Source organism: Microtus pennsylvanicus, chromosome X, assembly GCF_037038515.1.
Source record: "Microtus pennsylvanicus isolate mMicPen1 chromosome X, mMicPen1.hap1, whole genome shotgun sequence".
NCBI lineage: Eukaryota > Metazoa > Chordata > Mammalia > Rodentia > Cricetidae > Microtus > Microtus pennsylvanicus.
In genome coordinates this window covers 144,481,288-144,492,515 of record NC_134601.1, presented here as the reverse complement: position 1 = coordinate 144,492,515, position 11,228 = coordinate 144,481,288, and positions in this window count along the sequence as shown.

The following is an 11,228-nucleotide window of genomic DNA, read 5'->3' as shown; positions in this document are numbered from 1 at the left end:
CCCTAACCCTAACCCTAACCCTAACCCTAACCCTAACCCTAACCCTAACCCTAACCCTAACCCTAACCCTAACCCTAACCCTAACCCTAACCCTAACCCTAACCCTAACCCTAACCCTAACCCTAACCCTAACCCTAACCCTAACCCTAACCCTAACCCTAACCCTAACCCTAACCCTAACCCTAACCCTAACCCTAACCCTAACCCTAACCCTAACCCTAACCCTAACCCTAACCCTAACCCTAACCCTAACCCTAACCCTAACCCTAACCCTAACCCTAACCCTAACCCTAACCCTAACCCTAACCCTAACCCTAACCCTAACCCTAACCCTAACCCTAACCCTAACCCTAACCCTAACCCTAACCCTAACCCTAACCCTAACCCTAACCCTAACCCTAACCCTAACCCTAACCCTAACCCTAACCCTAACCCTAACCCTAACCCTAACCCTAACCCTAACCCTAACCCTAACCCTAACCCTAACCCTAACCCTAACCCTAACCCTAACCCTAACCCTAACCCTAACCCTAACCCTAACCCTAACCCTAACCCTAACCCTAACCCTAACCCTAACCCTAACCCTAACCCTAACCCTAACCCTAACCCTAACCCTAACCCTAACCCTAACCCTAACCCTAACCCTAACCCTAACCCTAACCCTAACCCTAACCCTAACCCTAACCCTAACCCTAACCCTAACCCTAACCCTAACCCTAACCCTAACCCTAACCCTAACCCTAACCCTAACCCTAACCCTAACCCTAACCCTAACCCTAACCCTAACCCTAACCCTAACCCTAACCCTAACCCTAACCCTAACCCTAACCCTAACCCTAACCCTAACCCTAACCCTAACCCTAACCCTAACCCTAACCCTAACCCTAACCCTAACCCTAACCCTAACCCTAACCCTAACCCTAACCCTAACCCTAACCCTAACCCTAACCCTAACCCTAACCCTAACCCTAACCCTAACCCTAACCCTAACCCTAACCCTAACCCTAACCCTAACCCTAACCCTAACCCTAACCCTAACCCTAACCCTAACCCTAACCCTAACCCTAACCCTAACCCTAACCCTAACCCTAACCCTAACCCTAACCCTAACCCTAACCCTAACCCTAACCCTAACCCTAACCCTAACCCTAACCCTAACCCTAACCCTAACCCTAACCCTAACCCTAACCCTAACCCTAACCCTAACCCTAACCCTAACCCTAACCCTAACCCTAACCCTAACCCTAACCCTAACCCTAACCCTAACCCTAACCCTAACCCTAACCCTAACCCTAACCCTAACCCTAACCCTAACCCTAACCCTAACCCTAACCCTAACCCTAACCCTAACCCTAACCCTAACCCTAACCCTAACCCTAACCCTAACCCTAACCCTAACCCTAACCCTAACCCTAACCCTAACCCTAACCCTAACCCTAACCCTAACCCTAACCCTAACCCTAACCCTAACCCTAACCCTAACCCTAACCCTAACCCTAACCCTAACCCTAACCCTAACCCTAACCCTAACCCTAACCCTAACCCTAACCCTAACCCTAACCCTAACCCTAACCCTAACCCTAACCCTAACCCTAACCCTAACCCTAACCCTAACCCTAACCCTAACCCTAACCCTAACCCTAACCCTAACCCTAACCCTAACCCTAACCCTAACCCTAACCCTAACCCTAACCCTAACCCTAACCCTAACCCTAACCCTAACCCTAACCCTAACCCTAACCCTAACCCTAACCCTAACCCTAACCCTAACCCTAACCCTAACCCTAACCCTAACCCTAACCCTAACCCTAACCCTAACCCTAACCCTAACCCTAACCCTAACCCTAACCCTAACCCTAACCCTAACCCTAACCCTAACCCTAACCCTAACCCTAACCCTAACCCTAACCCTAACCCTAACCCTAACCCTAACCCTAACCCTAACCCTAACCCTAACCCTAACCCTAACCCTAACCCTAACCCTAACCCTAACCCTAACCCTAACCCTAACCCTAACCCTAACCCTAACCCTAACCCTAACCCTAACCCTAACCCTAACCCTAACCCTAACCCTAACCCTAACCCTAACCCTAACCCTAACCCTAACCCTAACCCTAACCCTAACCCTAACCCTAACCCTAACCCTAACCCTAACCCTAACCCTAACCCTAACCCTAACCCTAACCCTAACCCTAACCCTAACCCTAACCCTAACCCTAACCCTAACCCTAACCCTAACCCTAACCCTAACCCTAACCCTAACCCTAACCCTAACCCTAACCCTAACCCTAACCCTAACCCTAACCCTAACCCTAACCCTAACCCTAACCCTAACCCTAACCCTAACCCTAACCCTAACCCTAACCCTAACCCTAACCCTAACCCTAACCCTAACCCTAACCCTAACCCTAACCCTAACCCTAACCCTAACCCTAACCCTAACCCTAACCCTAACCCTAACCCTAACCCTAACCCTAACCCTAACCCTAACCCTAACCCTAACCCTAACCCTAACCCTAACCCTAACCCTAACCCTAACCCTAACCCTAACCCTAACCCTAACCCTAACCCTAACCCTAACCCTAACCCTAACCCTAACCCTAACCCTAACCCTAACCCTAACCCTAACCCTAACCCTAACCCTAACCCTAACCCTAACCCTAACCCTAACCCTAACCCTAACCCTAACCCTAACCCTAACCCTAACCCTAACCCTAACCCTAACCCTAACCCTAACCCTAACCCTAACCCTAACCCTAACCCTAACCCTAACCCTAACCCTAACCCTAACCCTAACCCTAACCCTAACCCTAACCCTAACCCTAACCCTAACCCTAACCCTAACCCTAACCCTAACCCTAACCCTAACCCTAACCCTAACCCTAACCCTAACCCTAACCCTAACCCTAACCCTAACCCTAACCCTAACCCTAACCCTAACCCTAACCCTAACCCTAACCCTAACCCTAACCCTAACCCTAACCCTAACCCTAACCCTAACCCTAACCCTAACCCTAACCCTAACCCTAACCCTAACCCTAACCCTAACCCTAACCCTAACCCTAACCCTAACCCTAACCCTAACCCTAACCCTAACCCTAACCCTAACCCTAACCCTAACCCTAACCCTAACCCTAACCCTAACCCTAACCCTAACCCTAACCCTAACCCTAACCCTAACCCTAACCCTAACCCTAACCCTAACCCTAACCCTAACCCTAACCCTAACCCTAACCCTAACCCTAACCCTAACCCTAACCCTAACCCTAACCCTAACCCTAACCCTAACCCTAACCCTAACCCTAACCCTAACCCTAACCCTAACCCTAACCCTAACCCTAACCCTAACCCTAACCCTAACCCTAACCCTAACCCTAACCCTAACCCTAACCCTAACCCTAACCCTAACCCTAACCCTAACCCTAACCCTAACCCTAACCCTAACCCTAACCCTAACCCTAACCCTAACCCTAACCCTAACCCTAACCCTAACCCTAACCCTAACCCTAACCCTAACCCTAACCCTAACCCTAACCCTAACCCTAACCCTAACCCTAACCCTAACCCTAACCCTAACCCTAACCCTAACCCTAACCCTAACCCTAACCCTAACCCTAACCCTAACCCTAACCCTAACCCTAACCCTAACCCTAACCCTAACCCTAACCCTAACCCTAACCCTAACCCTAACCCTAACCCTAACCCTAACCCTAACCCTAACCCTAACCCTAACCCTAACCCTAACCCTAACCCTAACCCTAACCCTAACCCTAACCCTAACCCTAACCCTAACCCTAACCCTAACCCTAACCCTAACCCTAACCCTAACCCTAACCCTAACCCTAACCCTAACCCTAACCCTAACCCTAACCCTAACCCTAACCCTAACCCTAACCCTAACCCTAACCCTAACCCTAACCCTAACCCTAACCCTAACCCTAACCCTAACCCTAACCCTAACCCTAACCCTAACCCTAACCCTAACCCTAACCCTAACCCTAACCCTAACCCTAACCCTAACCCTAACCCTAACCCTAACCCTAACCCTAACCCTAACCCTAACCCTAACCCTAACCCTAACCCTAACCCTAACCCTAACCCTAACCCTAACCCTAACCCTAACCCTAACCCTAACCCTAACCCTAACCCTAACCCTAACCCTAACCCTAACCCTAACCCTAACCCTAACCCTAACCCTAACCCTAACCCTAACCCTAACCCTAACCCTAACCCTAACCCTAACCCTAACCCTAACCCTAACCCTAACCCTAACCCTAACCCTAACCCTAACCCTAACCCTAACCCTAACCCTAACCCTAACCCTAACCCTAACCCTAACCCTAACCCTAACCCTAACCCTAACCCTAACCCTAACCCTAACCCTAACCCTAACCCTAACCCTAACCCTAACCCTAACCCTAACCCTAACCCTAACCCTAACCCTAACCCTAACCCTAACCCTAACCCTAACCCTAACCCTAACCCTAACCCTAACCCTAACCCTAACCCTAACCCTAACCCTAACCCTAACCCTAACCCTAACCCTAACCCTAACCCTAACCCTAACCCTAACCCTAACCCTAACCCTAACCCTAACCCTAACCCTAACCCTAACCCTAACCCTAACCCTAACCCTAACCCTAACCCTAACCCTAACCCTAACCCTAACCCTAACCCTAACCCTAACCCTAACCCTAACCCTAACCCTAACCCTAACCCTAACCCTAACCCTAACCCTAACCCTAACCCTAACCCTAACCCTAACCCTAACCCTAACCCTAACCCTAACCCTAACCCTAACCCTAACCCTAACCCTAACCCTAACCCTAACCCTAACCCTAACCCTAACCCTAACCCTAACCCTAACCCTAACCCTAACCCTAACCCTAACCCTAACCCTAACCCTAACCCTAACCCTAACCCTAACCCTAACCCTAACCCTAACCCTAACCCTAACCCTAACCCTAACCCTAACCCTAACCCTAACCCTAACCCTAACCCTAACCCTAACCCTAACCCTAACCCTAACCCTAACCCTAACCCTAACCCTAACCCTAACCCTAACCCTAACCCTAACCCTAACCCTAACCCTAACCCTAACCCTAACCCTAACCCTAACCCTAACCCTAACCCTAACCCTAACCCTAACCCTAACCCTAACCCTAACCCTAACCCTAACCCTAACCCTAACCCTAACCCTAACCCTAACCCTAACCCTAACCCTAACCCTAACCCTAACCCTAACCCTAACCCTAACCCTAACCCTAACCCTAACCCTAACCCTAACCCTAACCCTAACCCTAACCCTAACCCTAACCCTAACCCTAACCCTAACCCTAACCCTAACCCTAACCCTAACCCTAACCCTAACCCTAACCCTAACCCTAACCCTAACCCTAACCCTAACCCTAACCCTAACCCTAACCCTAACCCTAACCCTAACCCTAACCCTAACCCTAACCCTAACCCTAACCCTAACCCTAACCCTAACCCTAACCCTAACCCTAACCCTAACCCTAACCCTAACCCTAACCCTAACCCTAACCCTAACCCTAACCCTAACCCTAACCCTAACCCTAACCCTAACCCTAACCCTAACCCTAACCCTAACCCTAACCCTAACCCTAACCCTAACCCTAACCCTAACCCTAACCCTAACCCTAACCCTAACCCTAACCCTAACCCTAACCCTAACCCTAACCCTAACCCTAACCCTAACCCTAACCCTAACCCTAACCCTAACCCTAACCCTAACCCTAACCCTTGACTCCTGACCCCGACACCTGACCCCGACCCCTGACCCCGACACCTGACCCCTTCCCCTGACCCCGTCCCCTGACCCCGTCCCCTAAGCCTTGACCCTAAGCCTTGACCCTAAGCCTTGACCCTAAGCCTTGACCCTAACCCGACCTCTGACCCTGACCCTGACCCCTAACACTAACACTAACCCCCGCCCCAACCCTAAATCCCACCCCAACCCCTAACCCCTAACCCTAGCTAGAAACCTAACTCTCACCAGAAACCTAACTAGAACCTGAATCTTAAACCTAACACAAACCCAAATGCTGATTCGAAACCAAAAACAAAACCGTAAATCAATGCATGAACCAAAAACAAAGCACACAACCATATCTTAAATCCAAAACCCTAAATCTAAAACATACCATAAACCCAAGCAAAGCACAAGAACAAAACACTGTCAGGAACCCGAACCCTTAACCCAATCTGAGCCAGAACTGGAACTCGTAACTCTAAATACCCTAATCCTCACCCCGCCCACGGAACCCTGGAAGCTGCTGACCCCATCCAACCCAAAAACTCACCTGTTTGCGCTCCGAAGTTGGTCGACTCTAATGCAATAATTTATACAGCATCCTATGAGGTCACACTGTAACATCAGAATCAAGTGATCACAGACCAGGCAGATTTCGAAACAAAGAAAAAAAAGGACTATAATTACGTAAGAAGATAACTTTATTGAGATGATAAATACATATAAAGTGAAATGAAAATCTAACTAAAAAACGAAGAAAAGCAACAGCTAAAATATGAAAAAAATTAAAAATCATACAAAAAAGCAAGATAAGGAAGGGGTAAGAACCAGACTGCTGATGAAAATGGTTTAAGACCAAAGACTGAAATATAAGCCATAAAGAAAACAATAGAAACCCCAGATATGAAAATCCAGGGAAAAATGAACAGAAAATACAGAGGGAAGTACAACAGAATAAAAGAGATGGAAGAGAGAATCTCAGGTTTGAAGAATGCTAGATCAGGTGATGAAAAAAAAAAACCATGAAACCTAACAAATTTTTAACAAAACATACATTAAATCTGGGGAAACAACAGAAAACAAAACCTAAGAAATGAGGGATAGAAGGCAGAGAAAATATAATCAAGAAAATTATAAAAGGAAACTTACAAAACTTAAAGAAGGATATCTTATCCTTAAGGAGGTATAAGAAGCATAAAGAACAACAAATAAAGTAGATTAAAAAGATACCCAAAACATCAAACACAAAAGCATACAGAATAAAGAATATCAGGATGTGCAAAAGAAAACGGCCAAGTAACACATTTAGGTAAACCTATCAGAATTACTCCCAACGTCTCAAAGGAAACCGTGAAAGCAAAAAGAGCTGGGATAAATGTGCAGCAGGCAATATGAGACTTGAATACAAATACAGACCACTAAACCTCCAAAGCTTCCTTTCACCATTGGTTAAAAACAAGGCATCACCTGACCAAAAAAAATACTTAAAAATACATATCAAAATTCCCAGCCTCAGTAAAAGGAAAACACCAACGCAAGAATGAAAACTTCACACACGAATTCTAAAGCAAAAAAAAAAACTCACATCAGCAAAACTCTAACAACAATTCTCACTTAAAAATAACAGAAATTATCATCTATTAGTCATGAATGTCTCTTACTATCCATGTGCTCAAAGCACATAGAATGACACAGTCTAAGAGAATAGAGAGGAAAACAAAAATCAACAATCTATTGTATACAGGAAAAATACCTCAGCAGAAGGCACGAAATACTAATAACAAGTTCAATCTATCAAGACGAAGCCTCAATCGTTGTCATACAAGTGCACTCACACATGGAAAAGAAACAGGATTAGAACTCAAATTACTCATCCAAACCTAATCACCAATGGCGGGATATCTCAGTATTCCGCAATCGACAATGAAAAGGTGAACCACACAAAAATTTATCAGCGAAATAAGAGAACTAAGAGATGGAATGAATGAAATGGGCCTAAGAGACATCTTTAGAATAATACACAAAAACGGGAAAGAATATAGCATCTTCCCAGCACCTCATGAATACTTTTATAAAGCTGACCACACACTGTGCAACACAGAAAACATACACAGGAAAAAAATGGAGTAATACGCTGTGTCCTATCAGATGACCACAATTTAATTTAATTTAATTTAATTTTTGACAGCAACAGCATTCTCAGAAATCCTACAAAACAATGGAAATTGAACAGCAAACTACTGAACGACCCAAGGGTCAACGTAAAATAAAGACTTCCTAAAATTCAACAAAAATGAAGGAACATTATACCCTGAACAATATGAAATCAGTGCTAAGAGGAAAGTTCCTAGCTCATACAGAAAGCTCACACTAGTGAGTTAACACATGTGAATGCTCTAGAACAAAAATTCCAGACATGCCCAGAAGGAGTAGAAAACAGAAAATAATCAAATTGAGGGATGAAATAATTGATATAGAAACAAAAATGCAACGAATCAATGAGACAAAGAGCAGGTTGTGAGAGAAAATAAAGATAGACAAACCCTTATGCAAACTAATAAAAAAGACGAGAGAGAACATGCAAACTCACACAATCAGAAATGAAAATATGACGACAGACACTAAGGAAATCGACAGAACCCTTAGATCAAACCACAGAAACCTGGACTATACAACATTGTGAAACAGAAATGAAATGGACAATTTTCGGTCTAGGTACCATTTACATAAATTATATAAAGCATAGGTGAGCAATTTAAATATGTATATACTCCTAAAGAAAATAAAAGCTCTCGTCAAAAGCAAACAGAGTATTCAAGGGCCAAATGGTTTTAATGAAGAATTCCATCGGAACTTCCTGTACCGCTCTAAGTGTTGCACGTAATATACCCAGAAGGAACATTGCCTGAACTCTTTTTATGAGTATGCAGTCAGATTGATGTGAAAACAAAAAGACTCACCCGAGAAAGAGAATTAAAAAATAATCTCAGTAATGAACATGAATGCAAAAATACTCAATCAAACGATGGCACACGGAATCCAGGAATACATTATAGAAACCTTCATGATCAATTCACCAGAGATGCAGGGATGGTACAACAGTCATAAATGCATTAATGTAGTCCATGATACAAATAAACATAAAGAATAAGTAATTATGAACAACCTAAGGAGTAATAAAATAGGCACATATCGCACTTGTCATAAAAGGCTCTCAGCATAGTCCATTAATCATACCTGGATTAATGTTAATGAAAATGAAGAAATATAATCTGCATGTCCAGATTTTACATAATGTACTCTAAAACATCAGCCATATATTTGGAAAACTTTTGAACAAATTTGGCAAAGTACTTCAATAATAATTGGTCAATTATAACAATTATTATATATTAATTATAATATATAATAATTATATTATTATATTATATAATATAATAATAATTGGCACATAGGGTTAACCTAGTCACAACGGCTCTGAAATATCACGTGGGATTTACTAGGTGTCACTGGGATGAACCAAGACGAGAATAAAACTAACCGGAGGCCGATTTCTGGCATTGATTCCCTTCCACACAGCCACGACTGCAATACAGATCCACATTTAAAAGATGATAGCTGCCTTAACCCAAACCCTAACCTTAACTGTAACCCTAACCCCAACCTTAACCCTAACCCTCAAGCCTAACCGGAACTCTAACCGGAACCGGAACCCAGAACCTGAACCTTAACCCTAACCCTCAGCCCTAACCGGAACTCTGACCGGAACCCGAACCCAGAACCTGAACCTTAACCCTAACCCTCAGCCCTAACCGGAACCGGAACCCAGAACCTGAACCTTAACCCAAACCCTAACCTTAACGGTAACCCTAACCCCAACCTTAACCCTAACCTTCAATGCTAACCGGAACTCTAACCGGAACCCGAACCCAGAACCTGAACCTTAACCCTAACCCTCAGCCCTAACTGGAACTCTGACCGGAACCCGAACCCAGAACCTGAACCTTAACCCTAACCCTCAACCCTAACCGGAACCCGAACCCAGAACCTGAACCCAGAACCTGAACCTTAACCCTAACCCTCAGCCCTAACCGTAACTCTAACCGGAACCCGAACCCAGAACCTGAACCTTAACCCTAACCCTCAGCCCTAACCGGAACTCTGACCGGAACCCGAACCCAGAACCTGAACCTTAACCCTAACCTTCAATGCTAACCGGAACTCTAACCGGAACCCGAACCCAGAACCGGAACCTTAACCCTAACCCTAACCCTAACCCTAACCCTAACCCTCAACCCTAACCGGAACCCGAACCCAGAACCTGAACCTTAACCCTAACCCTCAGCCCTAACCGGAACCCGAACCCAGAACCTGAACCTTAACCCTAACCTTCAACCCTAACCGGAACTCTAACCGGAACCCGAACCCAGAACCGGAACCTTAACCCTAACCCTAACCCTAACCCTAACCCTAACCCTAACCCTAACCCTAACCCTCAACCCTAACCGGAACCCGAACCCAGAACCTGAACCTTAACCCTAACCCTCAATCCTAACCGGAACCGGAACCCAGAACCTGAACCTTAACCCTAACCAGAATCACAGCCCTAGTCAGAATCCCAGTCAGAACCCCAACCAACAATCTCTAAAACCGAACCCTAACACTAACCTGAACCTGAACACAAATACAAACCCAAACTATGACCCTGAGCTAAACCCGAAACAACAACCCATAAACCATCAACAGAATTCCTACCCAAACCCTAACCCAAAATAGAACCTGAAATGGAAACCAGAACCCAAACCTGAGCACTGCACAGGAACATTAATGCAAACACAAACACAAACAAAAAACGTAACACACTAATCATAACCAGAAAAAAAACCATAACACCAGCCACGAACCCCAACACCCAACCCAAAAACCCCAACACTAATCCTGACCCTCTAACCATAAACCTTACACCAGAACCCTAACAATAAACCCCAAAAAAACTCCAATCTGCACCATGACAATTCCCCAAAACTGCGACGAGAACCTGAAAATGAACAGTAAACACTAAAAAGATGACGACCAAAAATCAATGCCCCCTTCCACAAACCTGGACCAGAACCATAAACAAAAACCATGACGAAAACCATTAACCGAACACTTACTCAGATACAGGTTATTTTATGTAATAAAGGTAGACAAACCCCTATGCAAACAATTAAAGAAGATGAGAGAGAGAACATCCAAACTAAAACAATCGGAAATGAAAATTACAACAGACACCAAGGAAATCCACAGAACCCTTAGATCAGACTATATAAACCTGTACTGTACAAAATAGTGAAGCAGAATAGAAATGGACAATTTTCTGGATAGGTACCACATACATAAATTAAATAAAGCATGAATTAAATAAATTTACATAAATTAAATAAAGCATAAATTAAATAAATTTACATAAATT